The 20,093-nt window shown below is 44.6% G+C and overlaps 1 protein-coding gene across 4 annotated transcripts in view; it reads right to left on the bottom strand.

Moving 5' to 3' along the window:
* Positions 1-20,093, bottom strand: part of casz1 (castor zinc finger 1) — a 370,171-nt gene that overhangs the window by 148,341 nt on the left and 201,737 nt on the right. For all 4 annotated transcript variants that reach the window (XM_048615145.1, XM_048615147.1, XM_048615148.1 and 1 more), the window contains exon 4: positions 13,076-13,188. The gene's annotated coding sequence lies outside the window, so the exon portion shown is untranslated. The remainder of the gene's footprint in view (positions 1-13,075; positions 13,189-20,093) is intronic.

Below are 20,093 nucleotides of genomic sequence, written 5' to 3'. Positions count from 1 at the left end.
GTGAGTGTGAGAGTGTGTGAATGTGAGAGAGTGTGTGAGTGTGAGAGTGTGCGAATGTGAGAGAGTGTGAGTGTGAGAGAGTGTGTGAATGTGAGAGTGTGAGAGAGTGTGTGAATGTGAGAGAGTGTGAGTGTGAGAGAGTGTGTGAATGTGAGAGAGTGTGGGAGCGTGAGAGAGTGTGTGAGTGTGAGAGTGTGAGAGAGTGTGTGAATGTGAGAGTGTGAGACACATAGATTCCAGTCTCCTGTGCCTCGTGTGATTGTGATGGATTCTGCTGGACCTTGTCCTTGGTGTAATACCCCTCTTCCATTACCCCCTCCCTTTTATCACCACACCTCCTCTCCTCATGCACCACCACTGCTAAAGTTTCTTACTCCACTGAATGCTGGTAGAAATGACGCAAAGGGCTAAACAGCCCGTTCCTATGTCTGTTGTTTTTTCCTTCTACACCCTCCCTTGGATCAACCTTCAGCATCACTGCCGTGCCCTATCAGGCTGCTGTGGGTGAGTCAGTCTGTGCCACTCTGCCACCAGCCATACATTAAGAGAGGCCTACAGCACAGGGAAACGGCCTATTGAGTCCACGCTGGTCAAAAGCAACCACATCACTATTCTCATCCCATCTTCCATCCCTTGGCCTTTGGCCTTGGGCACTTTGGCATCGCAAATGTGCATCTAAATACGTTCAGGCAGCTTGTCAGGTCAACAATCACCCTTTAATCTTCTCTTCTTTAGTAACTAGGGAGGGGCTGGTCCTAAATCATGAACATCAAAATGCTCACAATTCTTACTTCCTTCATGTAAAATGTGTGGCGTGCTCCTGGGTTCTGGAGTGTGGCGGTTTGGGGCAGGGTTGGCTGGATGGACTAAAGGCCCTGCTTCCTGCTAGGTGTCATAGCCAAGCACCCCGCAGCACACTGTCTGTCAGCTTGGCTCAGTTATTCCCGACTGCATCAGGAACCCATGGGAAACCGATTTAATAATCCTACCTGCCGCCTGGGTGCTCAGCTGAGGGAGCGAGACCATCCGTTGACCCAAAGCTGTTTGTCAGATGTAACATGAAATAAAGTCTCATCTGCCCAATTAGCAGCACACAAAAACCCAATCCAGAGAAGCACGAGGGTTTCTCTGAGTCGCCTGATCATGTCCCCCCTCTCAACAAACATTTCCCCTCTACCACCCCAAAAACAAGATGAGCTTGAACAACTTGTATGTGTTAGACTTTAGCTGGAGTATTGTATTGTGCAGAGTTTTGGGCGCCAGGCTTCAGGAAGGATGTGAATGCATTGGAGAAAGTGCAGAGGCAATTTACAAGAATGCTCCCTGGGATGAGAAACTTCAGTGATGCAGACAGATTGAAGAAGCTGGGACTGATCTCCTTGGAGAGAAGGCTGAGGGGAGACCTGCTAGGGGTTTTCAAAATCATGAGCGGGGCTGGACAGAGTCAACAGGGAGAAACTGTTCCCACTTGTAAAGTGAATAAGAGTGAGAGGGGGATGGATTTAAAGTGATGTGCAAAAGAAGCAAGAGTGATGTGAGGAAAAACATTTTCACACAAGAGTAGTTATGGAATGCAATGTGCTAGAAGCAGGTCCAATTGAGTTATTGAAAAGGGAATTGGATGATTATTTAGGTAGAAATACTATGCAGGGGTATGGGGAAAAGGCAGGGGATTGGCTCTAGGAAATGCATAGGCACAAAAGCCTGATTGGCCTCCTTATGCGATATAACAATTCTGTGATTGTGTTAATTTGGGATCTCCCTTTGCAGGCTCTTACCCATTGGCGCAATGTGCTCAAAAAATATTGTCCAACACCATTCAGTTCTGAAGAAGAGTCATGCCAGGCTTGAAACGTTAACTCTGTTTCTGTCTCCACCAATACTGCCAGACCTGCTGAGTTTCTCCGGCAATTTCTCTATTGTTTGAGATCTCCGGTATCTGGTGTTCCTCGTTTTATTCAAAGTGTAACAGGGAGGTGTTGCTGGGAATGCCGCCAACACAAGAAGGCACAAAGCCAGTCTGACCAAGGGTCATATCCGACTCGAAATGTTAACTCTGTGTCTCTCTCTGTAAGTGCTACCAGACCTACTGAGTTTCTCTAGCGCAGTCGGTGTTTGTTTGTGACAGAGTGTTTCTCTACCGACTGGAATTCCCTACAGATCTGAGATGGTTCTACTTAGGGTCAAATTATTGATACTTTCTCAGCCATTCTGGTGGGTGGCCTACCAGCCCTGATTGACCATTGCGTCTTCCCTCCAGCTCGGAGAAGGCAGATTTTGCCTCCATCAGATGCCACGCCAGCTGGGCAATTGATCTTTTGTCCCATTCCCTCTCCTGGGCAGTGCAGTGTAAAATTATCAGGAAATATACATGGACCACAACACCTAAAGAGCATCTTACCCTCAATGATACCAGGCTGTAACTCCCCCTGGGACCTTGCCCACATATTCCCAAAGACCGAAAAGTATCAAAGGATCGTTCATAGTCAAATTATGAGGGACATGCAGCCCAGAGATGTGCCTCTCAAACCTTTACCCCCACAACCCACCCACCGACTGCCTCCTAACATCTCTAATACCCACCTCCACCGGACCAAGGAAGTTTGATCTCATTGTTTGAGTTTGAACAAACATGGCCTAATCAGGAACTCCAACCCCCTTTCACATTCCTCTGAGGAGTAATCTCCACGAGCCTCCCTCTGACACTATAAGAATGACTGGGCCACTAACTGTGGACAGAAGGTGGCGGGGGGCAGGGTTAACTGGGAATGGTCTCAGTATGGAGTTGTTTTCCAGAGAGAGGCGGTAAATGGTGTGCAGCACAAACGGTATTGCACTGTTGTCTGTTGCCAATGCGTACCTGAGACAGGGCAGGTCTATCAAAGCAGGAAGGGGCTGGTTCGGTGCCTATCTGGGATGGAGGGGGGTGGGGTACTTGATGATGAGCCAGGTCAGTCAGCCTGATGACCAGCTCCAAGATAACACAGTGTGGAGCTGGATGAACACAGCAGGCCAGGCAGCATCAGAGGAGCAGGAAAGCTGACGTTTCGTGTCGGGACCCTTCTTCATTTCTGAAGAAGGGTCCCGACACGAAATCTGTTTTGAATTTACTCAATGATGGAGCATCCACAAACCTTGGGGAACAGAATTCCAGAGGCTGGGTGCCGACTCTCCGACACTTCCTCCTATCTGCCCCTGGATAATGACCTTGGGAGGAGGCGATGGTCTGGTGGTATGATCACCGTGTGACAAATCCAGAGACCCAACCAATGTTCAAATGAAGAGAGAAGATCTTCCTCACCTCAATTCTTACTGGCTGACCCTTTACCCTGATATTTTTTCCCCAAATCCAGCCAATCTCTTCTGGAAACAACAGCTCAGTGCTCAGTTCTATTTTGTTAATTGGATGTGAATATTATCCATCCCTAATTGCCCAGAGGGCAGTTAAGACTCAACCACGTTGCTGTGGGTCTGGAGTCACATGTCAGCCAGACCAGGTAAGGATGGCAGTTTTCTTCCCGAAAGGGCATTAGTGAACCAGATGGGTTTTCCCAACAATCGGCAATTGTTATCATTAGACTCTTAATTCCAGATTTTTATTGAATTCAAATTCAACCATTTGCCATGGTGGGGTTTGAACCCAGGTCCCCAGAACATTACCTAGATCTCTGGATTACTAGTCCAGCAACAAAAGCACTACGCCATCCTGTCCCCACCAGGTCATAACCCTAGGGGAGGCAGGAAGAAGTGTCTGAGTGTCATCTCTTCTGGGTTTGAAGAAGTCATACCAGACTCGAAATGTTAACCCTGTTTGTCTGTCCTCAGATGCTGCCAGACCTGCCGAGTTTCTCCAGAGATTTCTGTGTTTGTTTCAGATTTTCAGCACTTGTACTATTTTACTTTGATTTGAACTGTTTTTTTGTCAATGTCCCTGAAATGAGGAAATGAATAGCACTGTGGTATGAACGGGAGCAGCCCACTGGGATCTGGCTTTGACCCCCCACGCACCTCTCTAGAATTACATCCACTTTCCCAAACTTGTGCTAGAGTGAAGATTTGATTCAATGAGTACATCATTTCGAAATGAAATACCTCAGAAACTATCAACAGAGGTTAATATCAGAAGTAGCCTGAGCTATATCCTTGCATTGCAATTTCATATCAATAGTGGCAGCTGGATGGGATGTGGGGGTTTTGAGGATTAACAGTTCCCTCCCCCCCACCTCAGTGCAAGAGGTGGCAGTCACTCTCTAGTGTTCCTTGGTTAAAATTTGGCAACTGGCCCAAGCCAATTGACCGATAACCTTTAATGGGGTGACTGCCTGTCCCCTTTCTCAGCCGTGTAAAGGCTTAGCTCAGATATCACTAAGAATTAATCTGGTGACGATTACCATGAGAAAATTGGCTGTGCATTCTCGAGAAACCAAACTTTAAGCTGTTCTCTGTCCACGTGCATTTTTAGTTTTGACTGTTTGTCATGGGACAGAGTTTACCTGCAGGGGGTCACAGAGAGCTCCTGGCTTCCCTGATTTATTTTTTTGTTGTTAACCTCATTTTAACAAGCGATTGTGCAGTACCTGGAATTTCACATCACCATGTGCCTTGTTTTCAACTCCTTCTTAACAATAACGTCCATTTCCTAACGCGATGGTATGTTCCCAAGGCCTTTTCAGACAAATGTTTCAGACTGAGCCACAGCAGCAGGTTGAGGATGATGGAATTAAGAAGGCTACATGCAGATCAGGACCTTCTGATAGATTAAGTGGACAGATTCGTAGATCTGAATGGTCTATTTCTGTTCACTGTAATGGGACACATTAGCACAGTTGATGCAGAGGTCAGTCAAAGAGGCAGGTGTTAAGTGGAATAAAACAAAGAAAAACAGAAATTGCTGGAGAAGCTCAGCAGGTCTGGCAGCATCTTTGGACAGAGGAACAGAGTTAATGTTTCGAGTCCACTGACCCTTCTTCAGATCAGGTCAGGTCTTAAGAAAACTCTTAAAGAAGAAGGGGGATACAATGAAGTTTGGTGGAAATTGGAAATGAGCCGCATTTAAACTGTGATGATCTGTAGCTGGTCGTATCTGAATCTCTCTGGTCACTGATATAAAACAAACCTGCAGTGGCTGGGATCCAGAACACTGTGAGGCTCACTTGCAAAGAACTGAAAAGTCAAGTCAGAATTATTTTGCTGGAGATTTTAACTGCTTCCCTTTCTTGCATGACCATGTGTCACACAGGTGCTACAGTTTTCCTAACCTTGAATTTCAGTTTTCTTTTTAAGCAAATGCCCTCATTCAGTCACCAGTGCCCCTCCCCAGGCATCATGCCTCATCTTGTTCACAGAGGGCAGCAAACTGGGATCGTTCTGGACCTCTGTCAATGAGGTGAACCCAACAAAGGAGCTGCGCTTTAAAAGCTTGTGACTTCAAATAAACCTGTTGGACTATAACCTGGTGTCGTGTGATTTCTAACTTTACCTGGGACACAACATGGAGCAATTGGGAACTGACAGCACCAGCATGTGGCCGGAACTCAAAGGCACACAGAGTGTCTGAAAGACATTTTTAACTTTTAATTCTCAGATTTATAGTGAATCCTGTATTTCCTGAAGAGATATAGGCAATATAGAGAACAGACAGAAAGTACAGAGGTACTGTGAGATACAGAAAGTATACAGGGAGATACAGTGGGGAGATACAGTGTACAGGTATTTGGGAAGATACATTCAGTACAGGGGTATAGAATGATATAGACAGTCTGGGCACATGGAGAGACACAGAGAGTAGAGGAATATGAGGAGTTAGAGACAATCAAGGGCAGCATGGTGGCTCAGTGGTTAGCACTGCTGACTCACAGCACCAGGGACCTGGGTTTGATTCCACCCTCGGGCGACTGTCTGTGTGGAATTTGCACACTTTCCCTGTGTCTGTGTGGGCTTCTTCCGGATGCTCCGGTTTCCTCCCACAGTCCAAAAACATGCAGATTAGGTGGATTGGCCAGGCTAAAATGCCCACAGTAGTCCAGGAATGTGCAGGCTAGGTGGATGAGCCATGGGAAATGCAGGGTCACAGGGACAGGGTAGGGGGAGTAGGTCTGGATGGGATGCTCTCTGGAGGGTCAGTATTGACTTGATGGGCTGAACGGCCTGCTTCCACACTTTTGGGGATCTATGAAGGATTACTAGTTTCCCATTCAGTGCCTGGTCTGTGATCTGATGGTGTTTATTTGCAGACCCCTCACTCCCTCAGTGTTGAATACAGCTGGCATGTTATCGCACTGATTCCAGGCAGCACATTTGAAAATGGCTCCTGCACTCTGTTCAGGCTCCATTTCTCCAGTCTAGCTGGAGGTACCTAATATCAGGGAAGATGTTGCATCAACAAAATATAATTGTATCTGAGAAAGTGATCTATGTGCCAAACAGCCCTTTCTCCAATTAAGAACATTAATTTTTAATAACCTTCGTCACATTGTTGATGCAACAAAAAGGAGCTGGAAATAAACGATAATAAATTAGAGGCCATCTCACCTTCACAGGCTGCAGGATAATGAGGAGGGAAAGTGATCTCCTGCTGAGGTAAAGTCTTTGCAATTGAAAGTTTTTTTTAAACCAAGAATTGGAAAATTGATCTCATCCAGCACTTATCCTAGGTAAAACAGAGCTGAATGCACTTTTATATAATCTCATTTAAAAAACATTTATTTTGGATCCAAGACAAAATTAAAGGTTTGCACAGATCAGCATAAAACCAATTACATTTTTTGCAAGAAAAACCTTAAAGTATTGTACCTTGACACAGGGACCAGCCGCATCAACCTGAAACCCGGTTTAATCTTCATTTTGAGAATTTTCAATTTCAGTTCAGTGCTTATTGGTCCAGGTTTATGTCTGATTCATGCTTCAACATGTGATACATCCAAACAGATCAGACAACAGGGGCCACCGAGTCACCAACTCGAATCCAATTTAATTTTCCGAAATTTAAATGCATATATTTTGGTGATTTGATGTTTGTGTTCATGGAGGTGACTGATGTCAGTGCTTGGGGGGGAGCAGAACGCTGCTTCCTCCCTTCAGACAGCCAGCAGCAGGAATTGGATCTTGCTGTGCCATTTTTACAGGTGTGTGGCAAACCCGAAGGGGTGATTTTTCTTTATTGGGTCTGGGACTGCATCCCAGGGCATATCAGGGCAGCAACTCTGAGCAGGAGTTAGGCCAGCTGTATTTCCAAACTCGACCATAGCACCATTTCTAGGAGCCCTGGAATACTGGGCAGCTCAGAGTAGAGCAGGTTCCAAACACAGCAACCTTAGAACCAACCTTAGAACTTGCTTCTCTGAATGGGACTACATGAAACTTCAATCTTCTGGGCAGCTGAGAAAGACTCACACAACCAGACTGGTTTCTTTCTGACCCAAATCCCTGCACTAAAAGAACAATATTTTCCGCTGTTTCATTAACACCTTCCCTCAACCAGAGGTGGGACTGACGACATGTGGTCACTCAGTCTATAGTTCCAGTTGCAACTCCTCAGATAAAACTGCAGTCCTTGTTCACATGCAGCGAACTCCAGACTCTATTCAGACTCAACTCAATAACATTTGCTGAACACAAGTACCAGGCAATTCCCATCTCCAACAAGAGTGCATTTAGCAACTACCCCCTGACGTTCAACAGCATTTCCACCATTCAATACCCCACACTGATCAGAAACTCAACTGGAATCACCACATAAAATGGCAGCTACAAGAGCTGGTCAAAGGCTACAAATCCTGCAGCGAGTAACTCACCTCCTGACTCCCAAAGCCTGTCCACCATCTACAAGGCACAAGTCAGGAGTGTGATGGAATACTCCCCACTTGCCTGGATGGGTGCAGCTCCAACAACACTGAAGAAGCTTGATACCATCAGGACAAAGCAGCCCGCTTGATTTGCACTGCACCCACAAGCATCCACTCCCTCCACCACCGACGCTCAGTAGCAGCAGTGTGTGCAAGATACACTGCAGAAATTCACCAAGCTTCTCAGACAGCACCTTCTCAACCAATGACTCTTACCACTTAAAAGGACAGGGACAGCAGATACATGGGAACACCACCAGCTACAAGTTCCCCTCCAAGCCCCTCACCATCCTGACTTGGAAATATATCACCATTCCTTCAGTGTCACTGGATCAAACTCCTGGAACCCTCTTTGTTTGAGCACTGTTGGTGTCCCTATACCTCATGAACTGCAATACCTCAAGACGGCACCTCAGTAACACCTTCTCCAGGGTAATTAGCGATGTGCAATAAATAATGGCCTTGCTGTTGATGCCTGCATCACGTAAATGAATAAAAAAACGGAACAATTCCACCATCTGGTGCCTTACTCCTTTCCCTTCTCTCAAATTCACAAGTGATGACTTTTTTTGTGTGTTTTCAGTGGTGAGTTTTTTTTTCATCCAATCACTGCTGCACATGCTTACTGTTTTGTTCCAGAATCTGTCCAGCTCGCATAGTAACTACGGCTCAATCGCTATTGCTTTTGTGCTGCTATCTTCTTCCCACAGATCTGCAGTTTCTCTGTACCAGTAAATGGGACCAATCCCTGATACAAACACATTGATAGAGCTTACAGCTCCAGTGCATGCTATTGCTCCACTCTGACACGCATTAGTACTCTGACGTGATTGAATCAGGGCAAGACCTTTTCAAACTGTTGATGGAAGAGAACTTGTTACAGCCGATCAGAGACTATAATCATTATTGACTAGAGTTCTCTAAGACGGTTTTGGAAGGGACTGTCAGGTTCCTGTGGACTGACACTGTTCACTATGCACCCAGAGTCAGCAGCCAATTAACCTTGGGTTCTTGGATCACATTTTTTGGGGCCAGTTTTCTGATCCCTGCTCAGGCTCTTGTCTCACTCCTCTGTAACTATCATTCCTCAGAACTGGACTGGTCATATAAATATACAAGAACAGGTCGGAGACGAGGAATTCTGTGTTGGGTAACTCACCTCCTGACTCGCCAAAGCCTGTCTACCATCCATAAGGCATCAGGCGTGTGATGGATTACTCCCCAGGGGTCCAGATGGGTGCAGTTCCAACACCACTTGAGAAACCTGACACTATCCAGGACAAAGCTAGATTGGCACCACATCCACAAACATTCACTCTCTCCACCACTGATGCTCAGTAGCTTTTATAAGATACACTGCAGAAATTCACCAAAGATCCATAGACAGCTCTTTTCAAACCCCTATCATCTGAACGGCCATGGAAGTAGATACATGGGAACAACACCTCCTGCAAGTTCCTCTCCAAGCCACTCACCATCCTGACTTGGAAATATATTGCTGTCCTTCAGCGTCGCTGGGTCAAAATCCTGGAATTCCCTCCCTAAGTGCATTGTGGGTCAACCTACAGCACATGGACTGCAGTGTTTAAAAAGGCAACTCACCACCACCTTCTTAAGGGGCAACTAGGGATGGGTAGTAAATGCTGCTCCAGCCAGCAATGCCCATGCACATGAGTTAATTATAAAAAACCTACCCTGATCTCACCAGATGTTCAGACACAAGGATAAGCATCTCTATTGATAGCTGTTGCATTACAATCAGAAGCAAGACCCTTGCTTGAGGTCCTCTGTATTACTTAGAGCTCTTACAATCCATTGCCATAATCAGCACAATCCAGCCACAATTCCAGGTTGGGAATCAGATGTGGACCTTTTCTGTCTCCTTGGTACCCCCTGTGCAACCAACCACAGTGAATCCGTTGGGAATACTCTCTCTCCTCTGAGTCACAAGGTTCCCAGTTTAAGACCTTCTACTGTCCTTGAGTACAAAAGGCAACACTGACACACCAGTGCAGCATGAAGGGCGCATGCAGTGTTGGAGATGCCACCTCTCAGACCTTGTATGGAAAGGATCCCATGATGTTCTGTTGAAGAAGAGTAGGGAGTTCGTCCTGTTGTCTTGGTCAATATACATCTCTCAATCAGAATCACGGGTGAGGGGATTTCTGATCACTGTCATCTTTAGATTAGTGGGATCTTGCTGTGTACATAAGTGGCTGCTGCATTTGCTCCTCTACAACAGTGACGACAACTCGAAATGTACCTCACTCGTCAGAAAGGTGCTTTGAGGTGTGTTAGTTATGAACACAAATACAAGCCTTTCGCTTGACTCATTGGAAACAAGCTTTTCCTCGTGTTGATTTACAAGAGGCAATGAATGAATTGGCGGCTGTGTTGCTACTGGGTACAAAACACTCATGCCCACTTGTGAATACTGGCAGACTATGGGACAATCACTGAACACCCAGTTGGAGGACAGAGGGACTGTTTGGATTGTGATGGGTGCCAGATGACAGGCTTGACCAACTCCAGCTTCCAAGGTCATCTGATAGATGAGCCGAGCGAGTCAATATATCTGTCAATAACCCCACACCTGGCAGTGCTCCAACTGGTACAACCTGGAACAATAGGAGGATCTTTACCTGGGCTCTGGGTGAAGTATTGCACAGTGTGAATTTGGTTAAACTCCAGTAAGTGCTTGTTGGAGGTGAGAGCTGGAGGTGAGTTCCGAAATGTGTTCTCTACTGAGCTCTAGGGGTGAGATTGAATAGGTCTATCTGTAAGGAACAGTAATCAGCCAAGCTTGGCTAGGAGAAACCCTATAGGTTAATGCAAATTTCCACACAGTTTTATGGGGAGACACTCAGATCCACCAATATCAGCCATTCATCCGACAAGGATAATTGATATTGTCACAAACTCCGTGCACATATCGAGATGATTTATCTCACTGTGAAGATTATTGCAGGAAACACTGTGGCTCTAAAGACAGCACAGCAGCAGACTGAATGAAACACCAACATTGCTGAGAGCCTCTCTCTGCACCCAGCAGTCAATATTCTCCAATATGAATCCCCCTCTCTCACTGCTGCAATATTCTGGTGTTGTTCCCTGTGACATTCAAATAGCTGCCCCGATATTGCTTTGACAATTACTGAGTTACCCACTTCCTGCATTACATTGGCTGCAAACTACCTTGGGATTATTTTTAAAATTCATTCACGGGGTGTGGGCATCAACTGACATTGTTTTTATTCATTCATAGGATGACAGCGTTACAGGCCAGGCCAGCATTTATTGTTCATCCCTAATTGCCCAGAGTGCAGTTAAGAATCAACTGCGTTGCTGTGTCTGCAGTCACATGTAGGCCAGACCGGGTAAAGATGGTAGATTTCCTTCCAGAAAGAACATTAATGAGGCATATGAGTTTTGATGACAACAATTACCTGGTCATCATGAGGCTAGGTTTTAATTCCAGATGTTACTCAATTCAAATTTCACTATCTGCCATGGTGGGAGTTGAACCAATGCCCTAAGAACAAGAGTCTGGGTGATCTACATTACTAGTCTTAGTAATATTATTGCTGCACCAGTACATCCTCTGACATTCTCTATGCTAATACTCATATGGCCTGGGTGTAGACTCCTGGCTGTTGGATTTAATAGTCCAGACCAGGAAGAGAAACAGGAAGAAATCCCAGCTGTAGGAACTCAATCTCTTTCTTTAAGATCTGCTTTGATCTACTTCCTCTGGAGTTGTCCAGCATAAGGTGACCCAATGACAATAGTGTTTGCTTTAGACTGAAACCTTGCTCTACTTTCCTCTGGAGATGTTATAATGCTGAGTCGGATGGATGGTAAATGTCCTCCTGCCCAGCACATTCACTGTCAGTTACCATCCCACTACAGGCTGAATTGCTCCATCATTCTTTGCCAACTCATGCTTCTATTTCCTTTCCCTTTTGTTCAAGGCTCCACCTCTTAACCCCTCGCTGCTTCTGCCTTGGCAAAACGACCACAAGGAAGCTGAAATACCTCTTGGAGCTCTCCAAAGTCATTCCAAATCTCTGTCAGCCTACAATTTTCTCTAGCTCTTTGTGCTCAATGTTCTGCTTGCTCCTAACACTGCCTGAAATGGCGTTAGTGAATTAACAATGGGACAGTTGGCTGGAATCAGCTGAGTTTTGTTTGAGGTTGTCTAAAACTCAATCACTATTCCAGCCCAAACTGCACCAAAAATGGAAATTCCAGCCTCTATTTCTCTCCACAAGCCCCGATCTCCTAAGGTGAGGAGTCTGGACAGAGTGGATAAGGAGAAAGGGTTCTCCCTCATAAACGTATTGAGAAAAGGAGGGAGGGGCTCACTTTTTAAGCATTTTGCAAAAGAATCAAACGTGTGGTGAGATAAAAGGTTTTCACCCTGTGAGTAGTTAGGGTGTTGAATGCCCTGGCTGGACGTGTGGTGGAGGCAGATTTAATTGAGGCATTCAAAAGGGCTGCTGGATGGTTACATAAACAGTAACAAGGTATAGGGTAATGGGGAAAAGGCAGGATACAGGCACTAAATAAAAATGCTTAAAGGGCCGATGCAGGCACAATAGGCCGAATATACTGTGAACCCCACGTCATATCAAAGTTGTAAAATTGTACATTATATCTTCGCCTGTCATTCACCTACAGCTAACCCTTGGGAACAGGACACTAGCGCAATCATCGCTTCAGAAACTGCCCATTTTCCTTCCTTAGAAACTCCTTACAATTTGCTAAGAACATTTTATTCACATTTTGGGTCGAAACTGCCATGATCACTGATTGGTTGATTTGGGTTATTTGAGACTGACCAGTTTCAGTAACAAACAGCTCATTAGAATTAAAACAGAAATTGCTCAGCAGGTCTGGTAGCATCTGTGCAAACAGATCAGAGTTAATGTTTCGGATCCAGCGAGGAAGGTCTGATGAAGGGTCACCGGATGCGAAACGTTAACTCTGACTTCTCTCCACAGATGCTGCCAGACCTGCTGAGTTTTTCCAGCAATTTCTGTTTTTGTTTCTGATTTACAGCATTCCAGTTCTTTCGGGTTTTGTTGACCTCATTAGAATGGTTCCTTTGCTTTTTAAACTTTGTAATTAAAATGGAACTCTTTAGACGACATTCAGCAATCATACACAAAGTAGTGTACAGTGTCACTCTGGGATTAAATAATAAAGAGTTGGGGGCGTGGTTACATTACCTGCTCAGGACCTGCTTTCCAAAATGCGCGGATTTCTCAGTTTACTTCATTTCCACATTAGCCAGCGATACTGAGGTAAGCATTTCACAGCAATCAGTACATACACTGTGGGGCTAGAGAGAAAGAGAAAGGTACTTTGAACTGAACTGTACTGATGTAGTAACATAGCCAAACCCATGATTACATTTTTTTCAAGTAGAGGATGTACTCAGACTTCTCTTAAACTGAGAATCTGGTGCAGAATAATATCCATGTCAGAATAAATGACTTCCTCTTTTAGTGAAGGTAGTAGCATTAGACAAAAGACATCTTTGAAGCCTCAATATAAATGACTTAATTGCATTGCTCATGCAATAAAAGGATTGAAACATTTTGCTTTGAGATTGGACGGCATCACCATCACTGAATCCCCTACTATCAGTAACTTTGGGGTTACCATTGACCAGAAGCAGAACTGGACTCGACCTATATTGATATACGGTGGCTATAAGAGCAGGTCAGAGGTTGAGAATTCTGTGGTGAGTAACTCACCTCCTGACTCCCCAGAGCCTGTCCATGATCTACAAGGCACAGTCAGGAGTGTGACGGAATACTTCATTTGCCTGGATAAGTGCAGCTCCAACAACACTCAAGAAGCTCCAGGAAAATCCAATCATCCAGGACAAAGCAGCCCGTTTGATTGGCACTCCCTTCACCACAATGCTACAAGAAGCACTGCAGAAATTCACTAAGGCTCCTCAGACAGCAACTTCCGAACCTATGACCAATTCCATGTCAAAGGACAAGGGCAGCAGATACATGGGAGCACCACTACCTTCAAGTTCCCCTCCAAGCCCCTCACCGTCCTGACTTGGAAATACGTTGTCATTAGGTCCTGGAACTCTCTCCCTAACAGCATTGTAGGTATCCGTTACGCCCATAGACTTTCAGAGGTTCAAGATGGGAGTCAGCACTCCCTTCTCAAAAGTAATAGGGATGGGAAATAAATGAAAATAAAAACATTGTGCTTCATGTAAAGGAACACTGGCCATTGCAGAGGTTTTTGAACTAAACAACGTGATTGACGTAAATGTAAAACATAATGGTGTCATAGATGGCTGTTCATTTTCCCACGTTGTGTGTGGGTCACATCGTCACAATAACACAACACACAGCTTCTCTATAAGCATCGGGGCAGGATGTTATCAGCAGGCAGACAGCTGCCTTCTTACATTCGCTCCCTTCCTATCAGCAGTCTTCCCCCAAAAGTCAAATTACTCTCAGCTCACAACATCAGTGGGGCGAGAGGGCCGCTTGAATTTCTCTGGCCTTTTAGCTGATTGCTGTGTTGCTGTGCACAAATTCGGTACCCCGTTATCCTGCATTGCACTAGGGACTGCGTTTTAAAAAAAGTACTTTACTGGTCGCACAGTACTTTGTTATGTCTGATATATAAATGCAAGTCTTTTGTTCTTGTGACTCACATCTTCACTGACATTTCTAAGCATAAATCCAATCACCGAAGAAGGTCATTGTGGCCTGTCCTGATTCCAGGACTACCAGCTCCACATCATTGCCATCTATTCTAGCCAGTTTCCTCAGAGCTGTCAATATTTTCTTACAAGTGTTTAACTCACTCTTAAACATTGTGATTGAACTCGCTTCAGCAGCAACTTGTGGTAATTTATTCCTTATTCTAGTAATTCTTTGCATGAAAAATTTCCTCAAACCTCCCTCTTTAAGCCTCTAGTTCTAATACAAAGTTTAAGCCCCCTTATTTCCAATTCACTGACCAGTGAAAACAATCTGTCCCGTTTTCAAATTCTGAACTAATTGTAAACGCTTCTGATTAGATCTCCCATTAGCCTTCTCTGCTTCAGTTAATTCAGCTCTATTTTTCAAGTCTCTCACCACAATGATATCCTCATGCTATCACTCCAACATGTGGGAGACAGCAGTGTGAACATATGTCCTCCTACTCCTTGTCAGGCCAGTGAGCAGCAACAACATACAGTTCTGGGCCAGCACACAGTCTCGAGCCCCTTTCTATTCATCTCCCAGAGGTAAGGACAGGACCATCACCTTCCAAAATACTCAGGATTGACAGGCTACATCATGCACGTTTTCATGCAAGCGATATTCTGTAACACTGTTAAAGAAACTATAAATATATCCCTTCTGAATGGGTTTGTAATTACTGTATTATATGGCATACAGAGGAAATGTTCCTTCATTGTCCCACATCTTTCGAAACATCAGGATATCAAAGGCCACAGCACACAAATTGTAACTTACTGACGACAGGGAGAGCAAAAAAAAATCAAACCCAACCTTTGTGCAGAAATGTCTATATGTGTGGCTAACAGTGCATTAAAGGGACCCTTTTGTTTATAATCATTTCCAGAAATAAGCTGTGTGACAAAAACATTAAATTGCAAGTTCCTTTCACTTAGAATTGAGAAAATGTTTCCCAACTTTCTGCCTTTGGAGGAGTTCTGACAGCAAACGTTTTGGACATTACCCAGCCTGGACTAAGGGAACAGTCGAGTGGAACCCAGAAATGGTTTCCTCAGTAGAGTACAGGCTCCTCATTTCGCTAACGAGGCGGTTTTGGGGGGAGAGAGATAGAGGGAGGCAGTGGTGAGTGTTCCTCTACTGCCTCCGTCAATTCAGTGAGCTCAGGCCACCCGCCTCAACCACTAACCAAAGGAGAGGTGATTTGAAGGTACTTAAAACTGGGCTCAAGGAACACCATTATACCAGCACATTGCTATCTTTTCTCTGAAGACACTTCAATGCCTTTCAAGACTTTTGAAGGCAACAGAGGAAGACGTTGTGAAGGTTGCAATCAGTGTGTGGATGACAGTTAACATAAAATATTGACTTGAGGAGAAAATTTGCAAAACCAATATTTTCTCAGTCTGTTCAATAGGGATTCATTTCAAGGAGAACCAGAATTGCGACAGGACCTTCAAGCAAGCAGTGCCTTCGGATCATTAGGGAAAGGTTTGAAACAAAAATCACACCCATTTAACGTTTATTTCTCCCTGAGTCCTGTTGCATCTACAAACGCAGTAAACAGATTAATGCACCAGAATTGCTGCACTCTCCTCCGGCCTTGCCTATCTGTTTTAAGGGGGGAGAAAAAGTCCCTCTCCTCTTTGTTGTTCTAGTTTTATGTTTATAAACTTGAGGGCCTTTACTGACATTCACAATGCTTTCTGCTGGGGCTGAAAGGTTAGAAACTGTAGGATCAGATATTTACAGCAGGCTGACCTCCTGACCCAGAAATGACAGACCGTTGATTAGTATTTATCGTTAAAAAAACATTTAAATAATAAAATAAAATTATGGAATTTAAAAAAACATATAGTGTTTCTTACACTGCTTTTAAAAAATTAAATGGTTCTCAAATCCCTTTGCTCCTTTGGGGTCTAGAACCCTTCACTCTGATCCAGAATTAGCTGATTTTCTATTAAAATGTCAAAAAGACAGCTAATTTTTTTCTCTGTCTTTTTGGGCAAGAGAGAGAGAGTGGGAGGGAGAGACAGAGAGAGAGAGAATGAGGGAAAGAGGCTTATCTGCTGTAAATCACTGTAAGGTACAAGCTGTCTGCAGTCCTGTCAGATGCGTTTTACAGAGAGCTTAGACAAAACGCCACACACGAGGCTGTCAGGCAAATTAGATCTGAAAGCTGACAATTTTTGACCATATTTGCTTGATTATTTCTAACAAATGCGCACCAGCCTCTGTAAGGAGATTAGAGTGACACAAATGTCCCATGTGGGAGGAGGGAGGGCACAGATTCAGGTCACCCCCAATTTTCACCCCCCTCCCAAATTCTGACAAAGCTATATCACTATCCAATCCAATAAAACATCCTACATACCCCCCCTCCCCACCAACCTTCCTTTGGTTTTAATTAATTTTACAGCGAGCTCACTTAATTACTTTCAATCAAAATCCGCTCTCCATCACAAAATTAGAAATGGTTCAACTCCATTAGTCTAAATTCTTCATTTACATATACAAAGACTGTCAGTTTTCCACTTGCAGGAGACGAGATGGCTTGTTTTTTTTTACCCTAGCATGATCTATTCTGCTGGTCTTTCCAAACCATCCCCCTCCCCCCCAACCTCGCTGAGATTACTAAAATGTCCTTTCTTTTACCCTGTGTTGTTCTTTGTAATAACTCCACAGATAGAGTGACTGAAATGAATTTAGCCCTGATTTAATTTTGCTTGTTAAGAGTGATGTCAGCACAATAGATTAAGCAGTAAATCCAGCACATTCAACCAAAATAAGTTTAGCAGATAATCCACCATGACGTTTGCAAAGACATTTATCAGCAAACTCTCCCCTACCCCAAATGCAGAGAAAGATAAGACATTTGCTATATTCCTGTCTGTAACTGTTGAAACTGATCAATGTTATTAATGTCTAGAGGTGGGGTCAGGGGTGAATGAAACCGCATAGAACTTGCTTGAAGCTTAAGAGAGTGGATTTATTTAAAGGGATGCCCAGAGGCTGGAAATGTGGGACATTTCAGTCTGCAAGGGATTGTGAGAGGAACCAAGTCACAGATTCACCCTCTCTGAATTGCCAGGCCAATGTCAGCGTTAGAGTGTAACAGATAGTGTATTTATGTGACTGACAGGTGACATTTGGCAGCCCCTGATGTCCTCCCTCCCTCCCTCTCCGCCCCCTTGTTTCCTCGGCCGGGTGGTTTATAACAAGATCAGCAACTTCCCATTGACTTTAAAGTGAAAGGGTGCTGGCTGGAGTGTGTTCCAGAAGGAGACAGGATGGGTACTTAGACAGCATCGAGCAGAGGGATTTGGCAATATTCCCCCCTGAAGTGATCTGAACACGTACAGTAAGTTTGTGCTGCACTGATCAAATTATTAAAATCGCAGTGTGGTCAGTGGATAGCAGGAAACTGCAGAATCACCTTCCCTACCCTTTGTAGTTAATGAGGCAGCGTGAGCACACATCACTCCCTACTGTTACAATAGGCACAAACTGGGTGGCAAGCTGCCACTAGCTACAGAGAAACCCATTGTTCCCTCGGTCTCCCTTGTTGGCTGTGGGGAATATTATCTCACTCAGTGAGTAGGGGAGGCATAGCCATCCCAGCTTTTCGCAAGAATGTGAAGGGTTCAAACCCCATTCCAGATCAGCCTGGAGACTGGACACCAGGTGTGGAAGGAGGCCATTCAGCCCTTGGTCGATGGAGAGTTGGGTTGACATATTGGGGTATAACTGTGACTGGACAATGTGACCTGTGGCTCACTGACAGTGACCAAGCCTCGCAGGTAGAAGACTTGCCGTTCATTCCCGAAGCCAGGGGGAGATATTCAGAGCGTGGAAGTCATTGGAAAACCATTTACTGTGGTGAATGGATGAGGAAACTCATGTGGAACTTAAGTCAGGAGGTGCTGTTCTCTCGTACTGGCATCTCAGATTATTGCACCAAGTCCCCACCTGGTTACTCAGGGAGCCTAAAGCCTGGGGGCACAGTCAAAATGTTAGAGCCCAAACTATTGGGAGTGAAGTTGGGAAACTCTCCTACACAGAATTTGGGGGGTGGGAGGGGGTGGGTGTTGGAGTCTAGCACTCTCTTAATCCCACAAATGGCAATTGATAGCAGATTAGATGTGAATTTGCACTGTGAGGTTGTCAGATTTCCATTAGGCAAAGGTATTGAGGGATATGAGACAAAAGCAAATGTACAGAATTCCATCATAACTCAGTCACTGAATGGCGGGAAGGTTTGATGAACTAAATGACCTCCCCCTGCTCTATTTGTATGTTCCTATTACACAGAGCACTCAAGTTGTTCAAACTGAATAGCCTTCACACAACTTAAACTGTGGAAAAGCTACTTTTTATTTAAGATGTCAGTCAGACATTTAGTAAATCCTGTGTGACTGTTAGAGAATGAGATAGACATCTAAAGGAGCACAATAACATATACCATCATTGTGTCCAATTTTATGCCTTGAACATCTAATAGGATACCAGACACTGATCAGATCCCCAGGATAGAATTCCAGGGTTATAACTGTGGGCTGTCTAAGCACAGCGACAAAGATTGAAGGTCGTCTGGGCTCAGCCTCCGGACAGATAGAGAGTGACTGTACGAATTCAGTTGCGTTTACCACAGATGGGAACAGCAAAAACCACGGGATTATCTGCTCGTTACCATAAATTGTTCAGAACAATCTGGGCACGGTCAGTTCCTTTAAAGTCAATAACTTATTTGCTTCTACACCTTTCTAATTTAGCAGGAAACGGTTTGTAAAAACTCTCGGGTCACAGAGACGACCAGATGAGGCAGTGAGGGGAGGGGAGCTCAAACTGTTTTTTTCAGTTTCGGTATTTCACCAGAAACCAATCACTTCCCAAGTATTTAACCATGTTGTGCAGAGTTGACCCATAAGGAGACTGACAGTTGAGACAGGAGAAAAACTGACAGGAAACAAATCGTTTACATCTCATTAAACAAAATAAAAAGCAAAACTTGCTTTTTCCGGAGCGAATCAAACCTGCTGGTTCTCTTGTGGTGAAAGACAGTACCATGCACCCTCAGGCTGCTTACAGTCTAACATGACGAGAGAGAGAGAGGAGACAGAGACATTTTAACACAGAAAAACCCTGGCGAGACTGGGGCTGTTAATTACACTGGGTTTGCATTCTGTCAGGTCAGGAGGAATACAGTTGCCACTTATCAGCGTTCACAGAGTCCAAATTCCTTCATGTAGAACTCTAAACTTCCGATTTTTAATTTTTTTTATCAGGAATAAAATCTAAACTACTTCTACAGAACTGATAGAATTGGCGTGGCTTGTTCTTAGTTCATCCACAAGATGTGGGCGTTACGAGCTAAGTCAACATTTATTGCCCATCCCTAATTGCCCAGAGAGAGTCAACCACATTGCTGTGGGGTTAAAATTGAATCAGAGATAGTAGGAACTGCAGATGCCGGAGAATCCGAGACAACAAGGTGCAGAGCTGGATGAACACAGCAGGCCAAGCA

The sequence above is a fragment of the Rhincodon typus genome, chromosome 31, assembly GCF_021869965.1.
Source record: "Rhincodon typus isolate 14 chromosome 31, sRhiTyp1.1, whole genome shotgun sequence".
In the NCBI taxonomy this organism is placed as follows: Eukaryota; Metazoa; Chordata; class Chondrichthyes; order Orectolobiformes; family Rhincodontidae; genus Rhincodon; species Rhincodon typus.
The sequence above is the reverse complement of the archived record's forward strand: the minus strand, read 5'-3'. Positions and strand labels throughout refer to the sequence as shown.